Source organism: Diabrotica virgifera, chromosome 5 (assembly GCF_917563875.1).
Source record: "Diabrotica virgifera virgifera chromosome 5, PGI_DIABVI_V3a".
In the NCBI taxonomy this organism is placed as follows: domain Eukaryota; kingdom Metazoa; phylum Arthropoda; class Insecta; order Coleoptera; family Chrysomelidae; genus Diabrotica; species Diabrotica virgifera.
In genome coordinates, this window is record NC_065447.1 from 96,536,017 (window position 1) to 96,560,479 (window position 24,463).

A 24,463-nucleotide genomic window follows, 5' to 3' on the forward strand; every position below is an offset into this window, starting at 1 on the left:
CTGCAAAGGCTGGCTTTTCTCACTGCGTGAAGAAATGTTCGTTTTGAATGTATGTAAGTAGTGAGATAAGTTGCATATTGTATAGCATCCATAGAAAAAATTATTTTCCAAATTTTTAAAACCACAATGTTGACTATAAACAAAGCAAATATCTATTATCAATAAAAAAATAATTGCGATCTCTCGGTTTTAGTACCGAGAAAACAGTTCGAGATTTAACTTGAAATATATTCATAAAATGAAAATTTAATCATCATTAATGAAGTGGTTTTGTTGTTGGAGTAAATAAAATTAAACCAATAATTTACAGTCGTGCGTGATTAGTGTTTTTAGATTCTGTACAACACAATTAGGAAAAACGCTGAATGTACTGAATTAATGAACTTTGGACAAAACAATGAATGTTAACGATATAGAAAAGAAATAATCTGAGCGGTAAAATAATGTTACTACACCTTTCGTAAACATCATTGCTTACATTGTGCACTGTCAGTAAGTTTGTAAATGATTAACTATCGCTTTTATTCAATTTGTCTTATTATTCGCTTTTGCATTTGACTTTGCGTAATAAAAAATATTATTAATAATAGCGCAGTCAATGAGGGTACTTGGCTCCGAATTCCATCCTACAGCATGAATTTACTTGATATTTTCACTGTAAGTAGCGAATATGCCAGGAAACAAAATCTACCCTATATCCTACGGCGCTTTTATCTTGAGGGTGGTTCCCACTTTATCACGGAGGTGGAAAATTTTTTGGTCAAAGTAACCACGGAAGTGGCCAGAATACCTAATTCTAGGCAAAAATTGTTCTACATAGTTTTTTTAAACTCAATACTTTTAGTTATTCGTGGCTGAAAATTTGCCATTTTCATTGAAAAATGACACCTTTTCGAAGGGTTTTTGCAAATACCTTAAAAACGATGCATCATCATCATTCTCTTTGCCTTATCCCTATGCGGGGTCGACTTCCCTAATTGAATTTCTCCACACAATTCTATCTTGGGTCATATCAATGTTAATCCCCTTTACCAACATGTCCTGCCTTATCGCCTCTCCCCAGGTCTTCTTTGGTCTTCCTCTCCTACTCCTTCCAGGAATCTACACTTCAGCTATTCTTCGTATTGGGTGATTAACGTCTCGATGTTGAACATGACCAATCCATCTTAAACTATGCTCTCTCATTTTGGCATCCATTGGTGCCACAGCTAGACTTCCCCTAATATACTCATTTATAATTTTATCCTTCTTTGTCACTCCACTCATCCATCTAAGCATTCTGATTTCCGCCACATGCATTCGTTGTTCCTCTTTCTTTTTCACTGCCCAACATTCAGTTCCGTACATCATAGCCGGTCTTATGGCTCTTTTATAGAATTTTCCCTTCAGCTTCATTGGAATTTTTCTGTCACACAACACACCACTCGCTTCTTTCCACTTCATCCATCCAGCCCTAATTCTACTGCATGCATCTCGGTCTATTTCTCCATTACTCTGTAATACCGATCCTAGGTACTTAAAACTATTGCTTTTCACAATCATTTCACCATCCAAAGATACCATTTTATTTGTAGTAGCCCAATCTTTAAATGAACATTCCAAATACTCATTCCATTTTGTCCTACTAAGTTTTAAACCTTTTTCCTCCAGAGCTTGTCTGCACTGTTCCAGTTATTGTTCTAAGTCTCTTTCACTATTTCCCACTAACACGACATCATCAGCATACATTAAGTACCATGGAATGTTACCCTGTAGTTTCGCTGTTATCTGGTCCAAAATTAATGAGAATAAATACGGACTAAGCACAGAGCCTTGGCGCAATCCAACTTTCACATGAAATTTATCAGTCTCTCCCACACCTGTTCTAACACTAGTCGTTACTCCCTCATACATAATATCCCTCACAATGTTTACATATTCACCAGGGACTCCTTTCTTATTGAGTGCCCACCACAGAATCTCTCGAGGAACTCTCTCATATGCTTTCTCAAGATCAATGTATACCATATGAGCGTTTGTTCCTTTACTCCTGTATTTTTCCATCAACTGCCTTATAATGAAATTTGCATCTATTGTTGATTTACCCTGCATAAAGCCAAATTGATCCTCGGATATTTCGGTCTGTCCACGTATCCGTCTATCAATTACTCTTTCCCATATTTTCATGGTGTGGCTAAGCAGTTTTATAGCCCTGTAGTTTGTACATCGTTATATATATCCCTTGTTTTTGTAAACAGGTACCAGTATACTGCTTCTACATTCGTCTGGCATTTGTCCGACTTCCATAATTATATTAAATCTGGTCCTACCGCTTTTCCTTTCTTTATTTTTTAAAGCGCTTGAGCCACTTCCTCGTTGGTTATTTTGGTGACCATTGCTGCTACTGTCTCCATTGACTCTATAGGCTGTCTGTCAAATTCATCATTTAATAAGCTGTCAAAGTACTTTCTCCATCTCTTTTTGACATCCCTTTCGTGAACTAGTATTTTATTATTTTCATCTCGGATACATCTAATCTGATTAAAATATTTTGCTTTCTTTGCTCTCTTTTTGGCTATTTTATATATCTTCGTTTCGCTTTCCCTGGTATCAAGTTGATCGTATAGGTTTGAATACGCTTCTGCTTTGGCTTTTGCTACTGCTACTTTTGCTTCCTCTTTCGTCACCATATAGTTTTGAAGATCTATGACGGATCTGGTTTCTTGTCACTTTTTATATAATTTTCTCTTCTCCTTTATTTTTCCTTCGTTTGACCACCACCAAGTCTCTTTATCCTCAAACTTTTTTCCTGACGTTTTCCCAAGTATTTCAATAACAGTCTCTTTAATACTACTGGCCATTTTTCTCCAAATTGTATTAGGGCTTCCTTTCATGTTCCAACATATTTTTTCTACTATTCTTCTCCTGAATAGACCATCTTTCTCATCTTTCAGCAGCCACCACTTGATTTTTTGTGGTCCTCTCCGATATTTTTGTTTAGTTTCGCTTTTTACTTCGATGTCCAGAACAAGCAGCTTATGTTGTTGGCTTACTGTCTCACTAACTATTACTTTGCAGTCCTTGCATTCACCTATGTCTTCTTTCCTTATCATGAAGTAGTCTATTTGGGATTGATGTTGTCCACTTTTGTAGGTAGTAAGTTGAGTTTCTCTCTTTTTAAAGAATGTGTTAACAATCGCCATATCCAATGCTGTTGCTAAGTCAAGCATGTCATCTCCAGCTTCATTTCTATTTCCAAAGCCTAATCCCCCATGTATTGTTTCATATCCTGTCTTGGTTTGGCCCACATGTGCATTGAAATCACCTCCTATTATAACTTTCTCCTCTGCTGGAATATCACTCAGTACGTCTCCTAATTGATCATAGAAAGCTCTTCTTTCATTCTCACCCATACCTGTTTGGGGACATACACACACAACATTCAATAACTCTTTATCAATGACAAATTTCACTGACATCATTCTATCACTCGTTCTTACAACTTCTACTAGGTTACCTTTCATTTCACTATCAGCAATTACACCAACTCCATTTCTAGTGTTACTACTCCCTACATACCACAATTTGTATCCTTCACCTAGTTCTTTCGCCCTTTGTCCTTTCCACCTAGTTTCTTGAATACAAGTAATTTGAACTCTTCTTCGTTTGAGCGCATCCACTAACTCCAGACTCTTACCTGTAAGACTACCAAGATTCCACGACCCTATCCTGATTTTTCTAACCTGCAATGGTGTTCCCCCTGAGATAGTCCTCACCCGGAAATCCGAACGGAGGCTCATTTTACTTCCGGCACATTTTACCTCAGGAGATGCCATCATTTCAGTATAGTTTTTTATATCATTGGAAAAGGTCTTTTCATTATTATGGCCTGAAAAGATTTTGTTTGGCTATTTGATGCCTGAATTCTTTTTCTATCAGCACCATACTCTGCCCTGCACGTTTAGCCAATACACCACCAATGCAACCAAAGTGCAATATTACCCCACACCCGCCTGCATTTTATTGTATAGACCAGGATCCCTACTGTAAGGACTGCCCTATAAGCCAATGTATTGTTGCCCGTATCCCGCCGCTAGGAGGCACATACTTTATTCGGGATACCAAATCTTAAAAATTATGCATCTAACGAAAAAAAAAGCTGTCTGGACTAGTAAACTGCTCGCATCACTTAAAAATGGTTGGGTGATACCTTACCATGACACAATTTTATATGTTTTGTAACGTCTAAGTGGTTATTTTTACTGTGTTACAATTTTCAATTATATATTATAATTCAAATAATCTTTCATCATCCGGAGTTGCACAACAGACCAACTTTCTTAATACGATGCACACACCTTCAACTCGAAGTAGTGGTATTTTTTATACGTTGACCATTAGCTCCGAAGATGACATATTATATGTCGAAAGCGCTTAGCTAAGGGAATTAAATTTATTTACACACTTTAATATACTTTTCTCACTTTCTTCATTCATTCAAGTGTGTACAAAATTTATCAGTCTTTCAACAATTTAAAAAGTACTGAGGTTTCAAAAAATTATGGCACATTTTTTGCTTAAGTTAGGTTCTCTAGCAACTTTCGTGGTTATTTTTGACCAAACAGTTTTCCACCCCCTATTTAACTTTAAATTAGGAGATAAGTAGAGGCTATTCCCAAAATTTCACTAAAAGAATACCATACAGTAGGATATAATTCGAAGGTAATATCCTGTTTTTAATCTCATTAACTGGCGTATAACCCATTTATCAAATGAAAAAAAACTAAGAAAAAGTATTGCAAAATATTATATTTGTAATTTTAAACTAATTTATAAAAATACAAAATCATGTCGTATATTCCATTCGAAAGTGTTTTAACTTAAAAAATTTCATTATTGTGCTTATCTATTTAACAAAATACATTATGCATACAGTCAAACCTGTCATATCCGGATCAATATGGCGACAGACCGATCCGGATATGAAAAAATCCGGATATCAAGACCACTACTTCTCTTACAGTCTCTGAAACGTTTTCTCCTTCATACATTCCAGTAATCAACGCCGTCAATAACTTTCGTCGATAGACACGTTTTATAGATTCTATAATACATTATTTCGCCATCTTTTAGTTCATCTTTTAGTGCGTTGTCCAACAGTTGCCTTTCTCGGCAGATTTCGGTAGATCCGGACGGCGCAGAACCGTCCGGATATGGGGGGGTCCGGATATGACAGGTCCGGATATGGCAGGTTGTACTGTAATATTTTTCTTAAAAAAAACTGTAATACCGCAACCTTAAAAACATTTTATTAGTCGAGGGAGTAAAACGATATTTTATCTACTCTATGTCATATTATGTATAAGTTTTTAGTTTGTGAAAACTTTCATTATAGATAGCAGTGCGTGAAGTGTTTAAAGTGTGCGTGAAGTTACAATGTATTTTAAATGGGACTTACTTTTTCGCACTGTTTTTGACACACTTTCATATAGTCAAATATCCTTAACTTTCGCGTTGTCATGGTGATGATAATGAGCAATAAATTACGACCAAAGGTTTTGACAGTTTTGTGGTTTGAAAGAAGTTAGAATTTTTAAATGTCAAAGTTCTAAAAATTGTAGAGTAGAAATGAGTTCCAGTGACGAAGAAGTTTTTTTATTTGTTTATGGTAGAGTAGATAAAATATTTTATGAAACTGTGCGTGAAGTACTTTTTGCGAACTTACGCGATGTATAGCACTCGCTCCGCTGTCGCTCGTGCTCTAAATATCGCGTGCATTCGCAAAAAGCATACTTCACGAACTGTTTCATAAATAACTATTTTAGAACTAAAAATTAAAGCTCATGGTCCGGTAAAACAGTAGGTATCATTCTGACAGTAAGTTGCGCTCGTTTCCGGTGAAAAAACAATTAATTTTAAAAGCGACCATATAACACCAATGTCTTTAAATTTTATTTCCGGGAAAAGTGTAGTACATCAAATTTTTTGGAAGACAACTGTATTATTTCCAAGCAAAATATCGTTTTCCAACAAACATGTTTCCTATGTAACTCTAGCCCAGTTGTAACAGGTAAAATATTATTTAAATTACAAAAATTAAATATAACTATACTGCATAAAGTAATATTTATGAAACAGTTCGTGAAGTATACTTTTTGCGAACGCACGCGATTTTTAGAGAAATCGCGTAAGTTTGCAAAAAGTACATCACGCACAGTTTCATACAATATTTTATCTACGATAAACAAATAAAAAGCTGTAACTCTTCGTCACTGGACTTCATTTCTATTCTACAACTTTTAGAACTTTGACATTTAAAAATTCTAACTAATTTCAAACCACAAAACTGTCATTACTAAAGACCGGATTATATGTTTTTTGCATATCGAAAACCATCAAAGATACAATCAAACGCTTCAGGATGTGGACGAATTATGATAATTAAAGGCGTTTGACACTAATTTAATTTTACATATTTAGAATATTTTCGGTTTTTTAACATATTTTGATGGTTTGAACATATTTTCGACCGTTTGACATATTTTGGCATATTTTTAACATATTTTGGCATATTTTTAACATATTTTGGCATATTTTGACATATTTTTGGCTGTAAACAGCTTGACACAGTTAACCATGTAACAATGGTTAGGTTTTTAAATGATGCATTCATGAACTTTTTCCTTCCCGACATTGTTCCAGCTAACAAAATCTTGCTTATGGTTTCCGATGCTGCGTCATACATGGTCAAATCTTGCCAACAACTAAAAGTTTTATATCCCAATTTAATTCATGTGACGTGTTTGGCGCATGGTTTAGACTTTTAGACAGAGTGGCGGAAGAAATTCGAAATTCATTTCCTACATTTAATAGTTTAATTAGTAACGTGAAGAAAATATTTTTAAAATCGCCTTTAAGGATTCAGATATATAAAGAAAAATTTCCAAATACTCCTTTGCCACCGGAGCCTATAATCACAAGTTGGGGAACATATTTAAAAGCTGCCTGTTTTTATGCGGAACATTTTCTCCCCATAAAAGAACTAATTTTATGTTTTGAAGGAACAAATATTGGTGCGATTTTAAAATGCAAATCAATTTTAGAAAACAGAATCGTTTCCACTACAAGAGTCCCTTAATTTAATTCAGAAATTTAAGGAAAACGCTGAAGAAGTTTCTGGAAAAATTGGACAATCAATAAATAAAAAATGGATTGAAACTTTACAGAAAAATAGTGATTTAAAATTATTATTACAGGAAGCAAACCAAATTATTTGTGACGATTTTGATGTCACTACCAATTTAAATGCGGAGATTGTTAAAGTTATAAAATTTGCATCAATCACATCAGTTGATGTTAAACAAAGATTTTCAACATACAAATTACTACTAACGGATAGGCGACATAATTTTACTATTGAAAATATTTTAAAAAATTGTGAATTGTTTTTATAAGAAGGAATAAAATGTAGAAACGTAAGTAATAGTAATAGGTACTAGATAGGTATACATTCGTATATTTAGGTTAATTTTGTCAATATATGTACTTACCGTTATTTAATAAAATTTTATACATTTTTTAATGCACATTTTCTTCTTAATTTAAAATATTTTTCACATATTCCACATATTTGGAACATATTTTAAACTTTTAGGGAATATTTTCAACATATTTTACTCATATTTCAGACATATATATGCACATATTTCAGTCAAAACAGGAACATATAATCCGGTCTTTAGTCATTACTTTTGTTGTAATTCATTGCTCATATTGTCATCACCATGACAACGCGAAAGTTAAGGATTGTCACCATGACAACGCGAAAGTTAAAAACAGTGCGGAAAAGTAAATCCCATTTAAAACACATTGTTACTTCACGCACTCCTTCATGGTCTATGTGGTGAGACCGCTCCCGTCTGAAAAAATATCTGATTCGGTTTCTTTGTGGATTCCTATTCAAAAATGTCCCCTTTAAACAAATCTGAAGGGTGCCTGCCGGAATTTGTGGGCAGAAATTGTTTAAACAATTTTTTTAAACAAATACAAAAGATCACGTTTTATTGCCCTGTAGCATATACTTTCCGGTTCTTTGGGTCATTCTAAACAAGAAAGGTATCTTGTAATTTTTCTTAAAAATTGATAGTTTTCGAGTTATAGGCCATTTAAAATCTGAAAAATGCGAAAATACGCATTTTCGAGGCTTAAAAACTCATATTTAAATTAGTATTTTTTAGGTTGCCAGACACTTAAATTGAATATTTAACATTCAGCTTCAAAATTCTAAAGAGTGATCGCGTATAACCTTAATTTATACAGTTGTTTTTTAATTGTTAAATATGCGTGTTTATCCGATTTTTTTGCCGGTGCGGCGGGCTCTATTTCAAAAATCTCCTATTTCCTCCTAAACATATTTTTTTTCTACGACCGTTTAATAATATGCTCATTACTCACGATTTTTGAATAGATAATAGCACCCACTATTTTACCCGTGAGTAATAATAGTTCATTACTCACGGGCTGAAGTTACACGCGGGTCATTACTCACGGGCTGAAGTTAGGTTCAATATGTGAATGCCACTTTTAATAAATAAAATTACTTAAACTTGTTCATTTTGTACAATAATTATTGTAATTTATATCAATAATTAACTTTGAAAAATTTTTAAAAGATTTTTAACTGTAACAATCAGTCAGTATATTTTTTACTTTTATACCTTGTTTACCTATTATGAATTTTGACGGTTATCATTTTTAATGACAGTGACATTAGCGTATTTGCTGTCTTTATTGGAATTTATTTATAACTTATATTGCGTTTTGTGTTTATTTTATAAAGTTATATTGTGTTAAATATATTATAACATATTATAATAGTTTTATTTTTATATTAGATATAAATATATAGTTAAATATAAATGTACAGTATAACTTATTGTATAAATAGGCCCACCGATAATAGCAATTTACTATTTATTAGGTAACATTGACAGTAGGTATTTGTGCTTATAATTTTTCGGAAACGAATATAACTTGAATTGACTATTTCTTGCAGTATTTTTTACAATACATAAGAGAGCATTCGCTAAGAGTAAGCAACCAATTATTCAGCCGTGTACTACTGGTAAACAAATTATTTATTTTTGTAAATGATAATTTTAATCTCGAGTAGTTAATAATAATTATATTTTTTACTAACTAAAATAACAAAGATCGTAGAAAAAGTATAGTATTCTACTCACATGTAATGGCTATTACTCACTCTGATGAATTACGACACTCGCCTACGGCTCGTGTCGCAAACTTCATCATCGTGAGTAATAGCCATCAATACAGCTCGTTGAATAATATACTATTATACATTCTTTGGGATATTCTTAATAAAATAATTTTCTTGATATTTCTCTTAGAAGTTAATAGTTTTAAAGTTATAAGCGATTTAAAATCCGAAAAATGCCAAAAAATCGCATTTTCGGATATTAACTCGCTTATAACTTTAAAACTGTTAACTTTTGAGAAAAATGTCAAGAAATTTATTTTGTTTAGAATATCCCAAAGAATCTAGAAAAAATATCTTTCGGAATAAAATTGAAGATTTTTGAAACAGAGCGAGCCGCACCGGCAAAAATATCGGATGGACATGCATATTTAACAATTAAAAAACGACGGTTTAAATTAAGGTTAGACGCAATAATTCTTCAGAATCTTAAAGCTGAATGTTTAAACTTCAATTTAAGTATCAGGCAACCTCAAAAATACTAATTTAAATATGAGTTTTTAGGCCTCGAAAATGCGTATTTTCGCATTTTTCATATTTTAAATCGCCTATAACTCGAAAACTAACAATTTTTGGGAAAATTTAAAAGATACCTTTCTTATTTAGAATTAACCCATAAAAATTAAAAATATATGTTTCGGAGCAAAAAGACGCGATATCTTGTATTTGTTTAAAAAAATTGTTTAAACAATTTCTGCCCAAAAATTCCACCCGGCACCCTTCAAATTTGTTTAAAGGCGATATTTTTGAATAGGAATCCACAAAGAAACCGAATCAAAAATTTTTCCAGACCGGAGTGTCTCACCACATGGACTATATCTATAATGACAGTTTTCACAAAATAAAAACTTATACATATGACATAGAGTAGATAAAATATTTTATGAAATAATCAAAGCAAATATTTTGTTTTCGCTCTCCTGTAAAATTTTTATATTTTGAGTTGCTACGGTTTAGAACGGGATGTGCGATGTAGATTTTGTTCAACAAAAAATTAGTTTAAAAGGAAATCTAAACAAAAACTTACCGGATATATTTTCGAACGCAGAAGATTCAACAAAAATATAAAACTTTTGTGATTTTAAATCTAAACATCAACGATAAATAATACTTTTGAAAACTTTCAGCGACTTTCTTTGTTTCCTTTAACAAAAACTTTTAGTGATATAAAGAGTTATTTCAACAGTAATAATTCTAATGTAAGAAGCAAAGAAATTTGGTAGGCGATTTGACTAAAATATTTTGCGTTAAAAACCATTTACAAAAATAAATATTTTTATCTTATAATAATAATAATATTATATAATCTGATATGTATAATAATATATATAGTACTGTTTATCTGTTTATTCTTATTTCCCTTAATTAATAGGTACTTATATAATTTTCACTTATATTTACACAAGAGCTCTAAAATTCCCGATTTGTATCCCGAATACATATCGACAGTTTTAAATTCCCGACCCGAAGAGGAGGTAAATTATGTCATAGTGTCAAGAGGGCAATACAAACATTACGGTAATTTTAAAAGCTCTATTGTAATTCGGTAAGATTATTTCATTAATAAAACTATACATATATAATTTAATAAGATTTAAATTAAATACAAATGAAAAACCATAATTATATTTTTGTGGTGATAAGGAAAAACAAAATAAAAACAATATAAAATGGGAAGGGGCTGAATGCAAGAATAGTTCTGCTAAATCTGAGTTTTACTAAATCTGGTCCAAGTAAACTTTACGCTTCTATATACCTTCTTTTTTTGACGAAATGCCCCTGCAGATGCTCTAGGAGTGAAAGTATACTTGGGTAAGATTTATTAAAAATCTGTGCTTGATATCTGCCTTTTATTTCCGTAAAAAACAATATTGTACCTGGATCCCGCGTACCAAAAAAAAGTTGATTAATAGTAAGCTGAAAATTTGTTAATAGCTTAACAATGTTTATTAGGACAAATTTTGATGTATAGGAAGACTGGAATAGGGGAAACTTTAATTGTGGAACAGGCCAAAAATTTGGAACGTCAGACTACGAAAACGTTCCATGTATTTTGTTGGACAGAACTTCCAATTGATTTGTTACCATTTCATTAAACTCTCATGCAAAAACCAGACTGGTGTTTATCACCAATTGGGCATTTTAATGAGTGGAACACGAAAAACATGTCAAATGACAGGAATCATGTTGGTTAGTAATAGCAGTCTGATTTTTGCATGAGAGTTTAATGAAAGGGTAACAAATCAATTGGATATTCTGTTCGACAAAATACATGAGATGTTTCCGTAATCTGACATTCCAAATTTTTAAACTATTCCACAATTAAAACTTCCTCTGTTCCAGTGTTCCCGTACATCAAAGTTTGTCCGACTAGACATTGTTAAGCTATTAACAAATTTTCAGCTTGCTATTAATCAACTTTTTTTTGGTACGCGGAATCCAGGTCTATATAATTTTGTATACAAAATTTTAGCGTATTTAGATATCAATTTCTCAAATTATGAAAAAGTGTTCATGCAAGTGTTCTCGTGCAAATGTAAAGAATAAATTCAATATTTCACAAGCCGGCGACTTAAGTAAAAATTCCGAAACCGGTCAAGTTTTATTTTTAAATTTTGATTTTTTTTGCATATAGAGTGAGGACGTTTGAGTTAGAACAAATTCATTTTCTCGAGAATGGGAGACTCTGTAGATAAATCCCGAAACAGGTCGGTTTTTATTTTTAAATTATAATTTTTTGGCGTATATATCATACTAGTGACGCCATCCATCTGGGCGTGATCACTTAATCGATAACTTTTTAAAAGAGGATAGGGGTCGTATGATAGCTCATTCGAAAGGTTATTCAATGTTCTATTCACTAATATTAATATCAACATAATTATTTATATAGGGTGCCCAAGAAAAATTTTTTTGAATTAAATTAAATTAGACGAAAATAGGAATGCATATATTTTATTTAATTCGAAATCCATTTTGCTGTTCACCGAAAACAGGAAAACATGTTTATTTAATAAATAAATATTGTTTTTCGTCTAAATTCAATATTAAAGCCGCCACCCACCTACCTCTTATCAGCTTAAACATTTAGTTGAAGCGAAAAGTAATGTTTATTTATCAAATAAATATTTTTTCCTGTTTCCGGACAACAGTAAAATGGATTTCGAATTAAATAAGTTATTTACATTCTTCTTTTTGTCTCAATTAATTTAATTCAAAAAAATTGTTTGGGGCACCCTGTATAAATAATTATGTTTATGTTATTAGTAAATATAGAGTTGAAAAACCTTTCGAATGAGCTATCACACGACCCCTATTCTCATTTAAAAAAGTCATCAATTACGTCATAACGCCCCAAATGGATGCCGTCACAAGTATTATATATGTTACCGGCCAAACCCGATTTCAGGCCAAACTAGTTTGTCCTAAACGCGATATCGCACCTTTAATAAAAAAGCGAAATAACTCAAAATGCATGGTTTTCGAGATTTAATCATAAAGTGAAATAACTAGACGAGAAGAACCTATTCCGTTTAACAGCCAGGTTAAAATGATGAAAATGAGAAAGATAAATGATTTTCCTGCTCTTTTTTACTAACGCCTTTGCACAAACCGGTACCCGTAAACTGGTGGATTTCAGTTATACTCCGGCTGTGTTTGGAGGTAATATATCCGGTATTTTCAAAGAAAGTGATACAATACGAAACAATTCTGTGTTTTACTAACGAGTAAGTATATTATTTGCTATCGCTTTTTAGAAAAGTGTATTATTTCAGATTTATTTCACTTTATTAGAAAACTAGTTGAAGATTTGTTAGTTCATTTATGAGTTAGTTCATTTTAGTAGAAATCATTTCTTATTATGTGCCGTATTATTTCAACTTTATGCAGTTTCTAATTAAAAATTTTAAAAATTACTAAAGTACAATAAGTATTATTTCAATATTCTACTATTATTTTATTAGATAGTTAGTTAGAAACCTTCACGTTTTTGACTTGTTTCACTTTATTTTAAAATCAACAATAATTATTTTAATAGTAATACTTTTAATATGCAATGGTTTGATGTTCGCATTGATACTTATGTACTTGTTTTTTGATAATCCAATTTAATTAGATTCTTGTTGACTATCAGCTTCTTGTCTAACTAGCCGGTATAATATTTATACTCTTGTTTTAGAGTGGCGTCTTCTAGAGCACAAAAATACTTAGATTAGTAGCGAAAAATCCCTCATTGGATAATAATTCCATCAATGAAAAACCCGTTAATAATAAATGTGAAACTACAGAAGAACTAAGTTTCAATTTGTATTACTTTAATACATGTATAAATACACATTTTTTTATTATAAACTAAGGCGTTTACTTGTTTCTATCGAACAGTAATAGCATTTTACGTAATAATAGTAAACTTACGCATCTATGTCAAAAAAATAAAAAAAAAACTATCCCCGCTCGTTGTCTGAAAGACCCATGTACCAAAAAGTGCAGACTTAAGTGCTCCGAGAATATCAATACAGCAAACAGATATTATGGTATTTTTTAAAAGTTCTGGGAATTGGGTAGTTTGCTAAAGCAAAGAGCATACATAAATTCTTGTATGGATGATATTCAACCTAAGTACAGGTACATAAACGCTGAGAATCAATCATAGGCGCTGCAACCAGGCTTTCCATTTTGTTAACAATGATGTCAAAATTAGAGTGTGCAAAACATTTTTTAAATCAACTTTCTGACCGCATGATTTTTACAATACAGACTAAGATTGATGTAGATGGTTTTGCACTGGATGATTTAATAGGAAAACATGGCAAGCACAGAAAAAATGATCCCGAACTGATAACCGACATCAAGGGGCATATTAATTATATACCAAGGGTTGAATCTCACTGCCTACGCCGCTTCTACTTTAAGAGAATACATAGAAGGCAGCAAAACCATTGAAGATTTATATAATGATTTTAAATTAGAACAAGAGAATAAAGAAATTGGTACATATATTACCTATTATAAAATATTTACTACTGAATTTAATAGCGGTTTCTTCCAACCAAAAAAAGATCAATGCGATCTGTGTAATACCTACAACAATTCCAATGTTAATGAAAATAAAAACCTGGAGCAAAAATATAAATCAAATTTAGAAAAAAAAAACTGGAGTAGGGCTGGGAAATTAAATGACCGAAACAAAGTCAGCCAAAATGTAAGAGTAGCTAGCTGTGCTGCAATGTCATACAGGCCAATCTTCTTCATTTTATTATAAATCAAAACTGAACTATTATAATTTGATGGTGTCGGAACTGACATAAAAAATCTAAGCAGGCATATAAAAATGTACACTGTTATTTTTGATCTAAATGTGATGCAAAACAAGGCTCCATAGAAATCGGTTCTTGCATATGGGCCTATTTCAAAAATATAAGTGAAGAGGGAGATGGTGAAAAAGAAGTCATATTCTATTCAGACAATTTCTGTGGCCAAAACAAGAATAACTATATAACGTCTCTGTATTTATTCGCTGTGCACACGTTAAAAATTAAGAGAATTACACATACATTTTTAATAAGGGGCCACAGTTAGAACGAAGCCGATAGTGTGCACAGTCTTATTGAGAAAGAAGTTAAAAAGAGCTTGAAATCTGGATCTATTTATACTCCAATCCAGGCGCAGATCTAGACAATCATAATAGGGGGGTCAGACGTACCTACCGCAAATATTTTATTGTCCAGATGTAGCCATACGACTCACACTTACTCTAAGGATAAAATTCAGTCATCTCAGATACCTACGGTATCAAAAGAATTGAGCTCTGGTTGCCAGAAAAAAAACTAATAAATAATAAAAAATACTTATAGACTAAATACAATAGGGGGGTCCATGGACCCCTTGACCCCCCTCTGGATCCGCGTCTGCTCCAATTTGTAACTTTAACAAAGATTGCTAGAAAATCAAACCCACCTTTAATTGTGCACTAGATGAATTACCAATCATTTTATGATTTAAAAGGTTTGCAAGAAAAAAAGGGGTATAACCTTACGATTAATACTGAGGGAGAAAATGTTAACTGAAACGAAATAAAAGCAATACAAGCGGACAAAAATAATCCTACATATTTTTTATAAGACATCATACAAGGATGAGACTTATAAACAGGTAGATGTAAGGAACCAAAGAAAAAAAAAAATAGGATCAATAACGGAAATAGCACTAAAACCCGCCTATACAGAAAAACAAAAATTGAGTACAAACAAACGGAAAGATTTGCAAGCATTGCTATCTAAAGGATTGATTCCTTCTTTTTACTCCCAATTTTATAATTTAATAATTTAATCGTTTTTTTAATTCATAGTTCTAAGATAAACGTTGTGCCATATTTGAGAGTAGCCACACAAGTTTCTTGAAACAATCTATTTTATATTTTCGGTTTATTTTTTAAAATGTATTAACATGTTTTCATTGTTTTATTATAGTGTTACTTATGTTTTAGTTTAATTTTGTAATAGGTAATTTTGTTAATAAAGATAAATAAACGAATAATCAGTATTTTATTATAAAGAAAACGAAAATTCATGTTGTGTTTAAGAAAATATAGAAAAAACTAGGATTAATTCAGTGTCAACTCAAAGTTTTTACATCAAATCTGCCACAAACCTAATTGTTTATTTTACATGGCAGTTCATTTAGCAATAAAAGAGCATCATGTAGAATTATTTCATCGGCGCAGAATACCATGTTTAATCATAAAGTGAAATAACTATGAACTATCAAAAGAACAGCACATTTGCACCCTTAACAATACACGAAAGGATTAGCATTTACTAAAATCTAAGAGCTTACTAATTAAACTCTCCACACCAACCTTTAGAATTCCTCTAACCCGTTTGGTTTTTGTGAAATTAATTTTTAACCTGTACTGTGCAAAACTTAAAAACTTTGACTGCAAATTCCCACAAACTGTGTTTTTTGAGTTATTTCTTTTTTTTATTAAAGGTGCGATATAGTGAAGTCACTGAAGGTGGATATGAGCTATTACCTCCGATATTACATCGATTTGCATGAAAATTGGTGAGTAATTAGAGGATATCTCAAGGAACAAAGGTGACATGGTGCCAACTTGCGCTTTTACCCTGGGGGTGGATGCCATCCCTCCTCAGGGGTGAAAATTGTTTTATTAAAAATAACCTAACAATTTGATAGAGGGACAAATTATAAGCAAAATTTGTTATATAAAGTTATTAAAATAAATCAAAACTTTTTGAGTTATTAAAGATCAAAGATTTTAATTTTTTGTGAGAAAAATACATGTTTTTAACCGATTTTTCATAAATAATTCAAAAACTATAAGTATTTACAAAAAAGTTATTATTATGAAAATTGAGGTTAATAAAAAATAAAATAAACTTCTTACTAGAAAAACCTTTTAGTGTTAACTAAAAGTGAGTTATAGGTAATTGAATGTATATTTTTTTTGTCGAGTACCCAAATCTAAGTATTTAAGCTTAAATACTGGGAAAATAGTGCATTTTATAACATAAACTTATTAAACGTTTGTCAAAGTTCATAGAAATATCTATCAAATAAGTCCTCGAACAAGTTGATAGCATTAAAATTTATGCACCAAAAAGGTTTCAAAATGTATCCTTTAAAAATTTTTCCAAAAAATGTTATTGTTTTTTTTTTGTAAATAACTCCGTTATTTTTAAAATATCAGTTTCAGCTAAAACTAGTTAAAAACTGATTCCAAGAGATATTAAAAAGTGTCGAAATTAGTCTTTTAAAGCTCTCACTTTTTTAACGATAAAAGGTTAAATGGCCCCGGTTACATGGTTCTCGCAGCAAAATTTAAATTTTAAACGTTTCTATCTCGATTATATTTTAATCTACGGAAATAATACCATGAGTAAAGTATTTGAAATAGAAAAAACTAAAATTTAGTTTTATATAATTTTTTACGTATATTGAGTATTTGTGAGTTATTATCTAAAGAAATTTAAAAGTACGATAATTTTAAAAATTCAGATTTTTTTAAATTGTATCTTTTTTTCAAAAATATGCATTCTTAACGGGTGAAAATTGTTGAAATCATTAACTATGTTAACCTAATGAAATTCTTGTGAGGACTACTACAAACTTTAATTTTTGTGGAAATGGCGTATGTTTAATTTTTCACTTTTTCCTAAAAAAATGGAAAGATTTCTCTTATTTTCATAATAACTTCTTTAATTTTGATGCTATTAACTTCTACTAGAGCTCATTTGATAGGTACTCCGAAGTACTTTGACAAGTGCTCAACAATTATATTCTATAAAATGCATAGTTTTTCCGTTATGTAAGCTTGAATACTTAGATTTGAGTACTCGTCGAAAAAAATATACATTCGATTACCCATAACTCACTTTAAAATAACATTAGTTTAGTTAAAAAGGGGTAGTTCCCTGGGTTGGCTGTATACCTTATAGGTAAACAAACTGGAACATGAAGTAAAAACCACTTCTATGTAAGTTAGTTCTATGTAAGTAGTATTAGTTTAGTTGTTTAAGGGCACCCAAAGTCCGAATATTGAATTTTTTAAGTTTTTTGGGTTATGATTGAAAATTATTTTCTGAAATCTTCTCTTTCCAACGGTATATAACACATTATAGTATAGAATTTCCATGGTTACAAAACTATTTGTTTTCTGAACGTCCGCACTCAACTTACCGTGTACCGGTAGCCTTATAGCCTATTAAAGTGTTTTACGTCTTTGCGATTTCCCGAATACTAGGTTTTTAACTTTTGATGTCATATATCTCTGGTTCCTTAGATGATCGAAGGTCCAAATTTTTACAGTAGTTGTAGATAGATAATATCTAGTCCCGTGTAAAGTTTTATTGAAAAATGTACAAAAACAAGTAAAATAAAAAATAAAATCTTAACTTTTTTGAGTTTTTTTTAAGAGTGTTTTAAAAAATTTTAAAATAAATGTTTCTTTCACTCTAACTTTACAAAAACCTACGCGGGACTAAACAATACATGTAGTTTCAAAATAAAATAAAAATTAGGTCACCAAGTGTTTTGGTAACAGAGCTATGTGACATAATGTTAACATTGTCGTTAAATGGGACTTTGGGTGTCCTTAAGTGGGGAGTGTATTAAATTTTTTATTATCTTTAATTTTGCTAATAACAGTTTTTTTTACAGAAGCTTACAGTTTTTGAGTAATACGTGAAAAACGGCTTTAAAACATGCATTTTTTAAAGAAAAAATAAAATCTTTGATATGTAATAACTCAAAAAGTATTGATTTATGTTAATAACTTTATATAAAAAATTTTGCGTAGAAGTTGCCCCTCTATCGATTTCTGGTATTTTTTTATTAAAAAAAATTTCACTCACGAGAAGGGGTGGCATGCCCCCAGGGTAGAAGCGCAAGTTGGCATCATATCACCTTTGTTCCTTGAAGTATCTTCTAACTACTCACCAATTTCCATGAAAATCTATGAAGGTTCAACGAAATCGGAGGTGAAAACCTTCAGTGACTCCACTAATAGGATAAACTAGTTTATCCTGATAATAATACGAACATTGAAGGATAAACTAGGGCCCACTGTAAATGTTATAGTATACCTACAAAGATAAACTGAATATGATACTCTCTAATTGGATGTAAGTATTTTTATTAAAACGATAATTATTTTCTGAAATCTTCTCTTTCCAACGGTATATAACGCATTATAGTATAGAATTTCCATGGTTACAAAACTATTTGTTTTCTGAACGTCCGCACTCAACTTACCGTGTACCGGTAGCCTTATAGCCTATTAAAGTGTTTTACGTCTTTGCGATTTCCCGAATACTAGGTTTTTAACTTTTGATGTCATATATCTCTGGTTCCTTAGATGATCGAAGGTCCAAATTTTTACAGTAGTTGTAGATAGATAATATCTAGTCCCGTGTAAAACGGCTTTAAAACATGCATTTTTTAAAGAAAAAATAAAATCTTTGATATGTAATAACTCAAAAAGTATTGATTTATGTTAATAACTTTATATAAAAAATTTTGCGTAGAAGTTGCCCCTCTATCGATTTCTGGTATTTTTTTATTAAAAAAAATTTCACTCACGAGAAGGGGTGGCATGCCCCCAGGGTAAAAGCGCAAGTTGGCATCATATCACCTTTGTTCCTTGAAGTATCTTCTAACTACTCACCAATTTCCATGAAAATATATGAAGGTTCAACGAAATCGGAGGTGAAAACCTTCAGTGACTCCACTAATAGGATAAACTAGTTTATCCTGATAATAATACGAACATTGAAGGATAAACTAGGGCCCACTGTAAATGTTATAGTATACCTACAAAGATAAACTGAATATGATACTCTCTAATTGGATGTAAGTATTTTTATTAAAACGATAATGATTAGTCCTTAAAACTAATAGACAATTCGTAATACAAACCATCATATTATTAAAAACCTCAATTATAAAAATTATTATTTATTTTTCTATCGAGTGACACTTATTAATTGCATAGTATCATTACCTTCTTGCACGTGCATCTGTTTGTGTAGCAGTTGCAGTTGACAAGACCTTGTCCTGATCCAACAGAATTACTCGTAGCTTATTAACACGTTCGTGGACACGACTACATATGCAGACACTTACAAAGGGACAGGATTGTCTGAATATGAAATCGTATCCGTGAATGTGTTAAGAAAAAATAAAACCCAGAATTTAGTTTCTGAAAAACACGAAATTTGGTGCCAAATTCGTACAATCCTTCGTCGCTTGTCTGAATGATAACTTCAATGATGTTTCTGAGATCACCTTTGTCTGTTAGTATCACTGTTTTCTCTTAGATTGACATTGCAATTATTGTCTATTATCTTCCTTAAGTTATTTTCACCCTAAATATCATTTATGATTTTTTACTGCAAAGATGAAGTCGAAAGTCCTAAACCAAGGCTCTGAAATACCGTTAATGGTTGCATTTACGAGAGATTCAGTTTAATCAGAACAATGTTTTGTCAAATACACTTGCCAACACAACTGTTCATTGTTACGTAAACAGATGCAAGTGCAAGAAGACAATGATATTCCGCAATTCTAAGTATCACCAAAGTACTCCGTGAAAAAACAAATAATGATTTCACAAATTTTGGTATAATTATAGTTTTATAAAAAAAAACATTGATTATTTTTCATATGATTTTATTTTCAATTATTGTCCATTATACTAAGGACTAAGTTTTCTCTCTAATGGCATATAAAACAACATAATGTTGCTCTACATCCCACCAGACTGAAAACAATGAGAACCTTCTCTGGTTCCCATTGAACTTGAAAATGATTATTCATTTTTGATTATTGTTCATTAGTTTATGACGAATCATTATCGTTTAAATAAATATGATTCTTACATTCAATTACAGAGTATTTTATACAGTTTATCTACTCATTTTGGCTTATATCAGGTATGCTATAATGTTTATACTAGACCGTTCGTACTAGTTTATCCTGTAGTGTGCATATTAATATCAGGATAAACCAGTTTGGCCTAGGCTAAACTAATTTATCCTCCCGCGTTTAGGACAAACTAGTTTGTCCTGAAATCGGGTTTGGACGTTAACATATATACCATGCCAAATAAATTAGAAATCTAAACGGCAAGAAATTAGAAATCTAAATAAATTAGAATTAAAAAATATAAATCGACCTTTTTCGGGATTTATTTTGACAGTTGGGTATTCTTGAGAAAATGAATTTATTCCAACTCAAACGTCCTCACTGTATATCATATTAATAGTGGCATCATTCCTCTGGGCGTGATGAGGCGATCGATGGTATTTTTTAATGAAAACAGGAGTCGGTTACTTTGAAAGTTTATTACATTCTCTATATAGTTATAGACACATTAACATAATAATTTATACAGGGTGTTCAACAGTTTCTATTTTTAATTAAAATAATTGACACAAAAAGAAGAATGTAAGTAATTTATTTATTTCAAAATACATTTTACTGCTTCCAGAAAACAGAAAAAAATGTTTATTTCACAATAAAACATTGCTTTTCGCTTAAATTAAATGTTCAAACTGCTAAGAGGCAGGTGAATGGCAGCTTCAACATTGAATATAAGCGAAAAGCAATTTTTACAAAATAACAAGACACTTACTCAACACACACACTACACATTACTCCCCTGAGTTAGTGATAAGTTATAATATAAAAAATCATTACGAAATTGACTGGCCAGTTGGTTGTGAAAACCAGTGCCAATAAAACAAAACACAATGTTCTAAAAAAGTGAATTTTGTAATTTTATGTCAACTATTTAGCTTTTAAATGGAGTGCAAAAAATCGAAAAAATCGCGATTTTTGCACTAAATTTTTAATAATTAAAAACGGACGCGAACACTAGGCAGGAAACTGGTAGGTTTTCTTCCTATAAGTCTACAATAACTAAAAAAGTAGTCAGCTAATTGTATCTTTGAGCGTCCCGAGAAAATCCTTATTACTCTGGACTACATGGGAAACAGCGCCTAGAGGACATCACAAACTTTTTAAATGAATGTAAATACGCTCTAGTTGCAAACAGTTTCGAATAGAACATTTAATTAGATATTGTAATACTATCTCCCCGAAATTATTTACAGTTGTACTGAAATGTTTATGTTCAAGCGAATGGAACGAGAGGAAAAGATGGGAATTAATATAAATGGAGAGGATCCGAATCACCTAAGACTTACGGATGACATCTTTTTAATACCTGATAAAGTCATTAAAGTTAGAAAAATGCTGGAAAATTATTGGTCTTATAATTAACATCTAAAAGACATAATTTATGACGAACCTTGTAGTCGACGATAAAACTCAAACTGAAAGTCACAGCATCTACCAAGTAATAGTTTGCAAATATGTAGGGCTTGATATGCTTAGGCCGAAATAATCAGACAACTGAAATACGAAGAGGAATAGGTCTCACGTGGGCTGTCTTTGTTAGATTGAAAAACATTTTAAGTTCAATATTCCAGTTTGATTAAATTAAAAAGAAAGGTTTTGACTAATATGTTTTAGCGGTTTTTACATATGGTGCAAAAACACTACTTACTTACTTAGTCCTAATCCTTTCTACCTTTAGATGTAAGGCTGGTCCCTGTTTGACGCCTTGACTTGTAGAAAATTCTCTGGATTCCTCGTTATTGGTTCTTACTGTATTTGTATTATTTTTGTACATATCCTTTGTTACTTCTATTACGTGTCTGTCGACTCCCCTTTCTCTTAATGTCTTCCAAACGTCCTTTCTTCGGATTCTTTCAAACGCCTTTTCCAGGTCAATGAAACACATATGTATCTCTCTATTCTTCTTGATTACCTTCTCACTTACTTGTCTTAATGTGAATACTAGGTCTTGCGTGCTTCTGTCCTTCCTGAATCCACACTGTGTGTCTTCCATAGTTGTTTCTATTTGTGTTTTTATTCTTATCTCTATTATTCTTGCTAATACCTTCCCAGAGATACTTGATATGGAGATACCTCGGTAATTATTACAGTTTGTCTTGTCTCCCTCTTTGTGTATTGGTAATAAAATGTTTTTATTCCAGTCCTTTGGTAATTCTGCTCTATTTATGATATCATTCATTAGTTCTTTCATGCTATCCATTCCCTCTGTCCCCATGAATTTTATCATTTCCGGAGTGATGTGATCCTTGCCTGGTGCTTTGCCCAGTTTTACTCTTTCTATTGCTTTCTCTAATTCTTCTCTTGTTATGGATTCCACTTGTTGTTCTTCATTCCTTTCTTGTATCTCCCCTATGTTGTCCTTGTCTGCATGAGTTAGCTCTTTGAAATGTTCTCTCCATCTTTCCATTATTTGTTTTTCTTCTGTTAGTACGTTTCCATTTTTGTCTTTTATATTCGGAATAATGTGCTCTTTCTTTTGTCAGAGTTGTTTTAATGCACCGTAGAAGAGTTTTTGGTTTTCCTTATAATTTTTTGTCATTTTTTGTCCAAATCTCTCCCATGGCCTTTCCTTTCCTGCTTTCACCGCTATTTTAACCTCTTTCCCTTTTTCTTTATATGCTTCGTAATCTGCCGGTTGTTTTGTGCTTAGGTGTCTCTTCCATTTGTTTTTTGTTCTTTGTTTTCTCTCGTATTTCTTCCGTCCACCATTCTGTTCTCCTCATGTTAGTACTTGCTATTTTTGCTTTCCCGCAAGTTTCCTCAGCTGCTTTGATTATGCTGGTTTTTAGATATTCCCATTTTTTTCTATATTTGTATTTTTTGCCCTACCTTTCAAAGTATTATCTAATTTTTCTTGGAATTTAAAAATTGGAATAAATCCTTTGTAAAAGGTATAAAATTTATTAAAATCCCTAAAGGGCTACATTTCTTCAAGGGAGGGAATTTCTTCTTATATATTTCCTCTTTTAATTTGTAACTTTTTATTTTTTCATTTACTACCTTTCTGCTCGTTTCTTCTTTTTCCTCTGTTGTTCTCATTCTCATTATTACTAGATGGTGGTCACTGCGAATCTCCGAGCCTCTTTTCATTTTCGTATCCTGTACTCTTTTCCATTTGTTGCTGCTTACCAAAAAGTAATCTATGATTGATTTTTCGTTTCTGCTGTCTTGTACTCTCGTGTATTTGTGTACTTCTTTATGTTTACATTTTTTATTTGTTATAACTAGTTTGTTCTCCCTACATATTTTTATTATTTTTTCACCATTTCTGTTTAGCATTTCTTCTACTTCTTCTCCCATGCACTCCTCTATTCCGGTGTTGTTGTTTCCGACTCTACCGTTTAGATCTCCCATTACAATTATGTTTTCTTCCCCATTATCAATTTGCATTTGGAGCTCCTCGAAAAATTTATCTTTCTCTTCCTTTCTTGCATCTTCATTTACTCCGTAGGCTGTTATTATTGTCCATATTTCTTCGTCCATCAGTTTCATTTTCACCGATAATATTCTCTGGTTAACATATGTTTCTTCTATAACGTGTTGTAGTCTATTCGGTGCAATTATTATCCCGACTCCTTCTTTTGCTCTTTCTTTTGTATCCGCTCCTACCCAAAGTAACCAATATCCTTTGTGTATTTTCTTAAGACCTTTTCCTTTCATCTTCGTTTCTGTTATTCCTAGCAAAAACACTAACTCTGACAAAAGACCAATAAAATAGGAGTTACACAACACGATATGGAAAGATCAATGTGCACGTATCGCTGA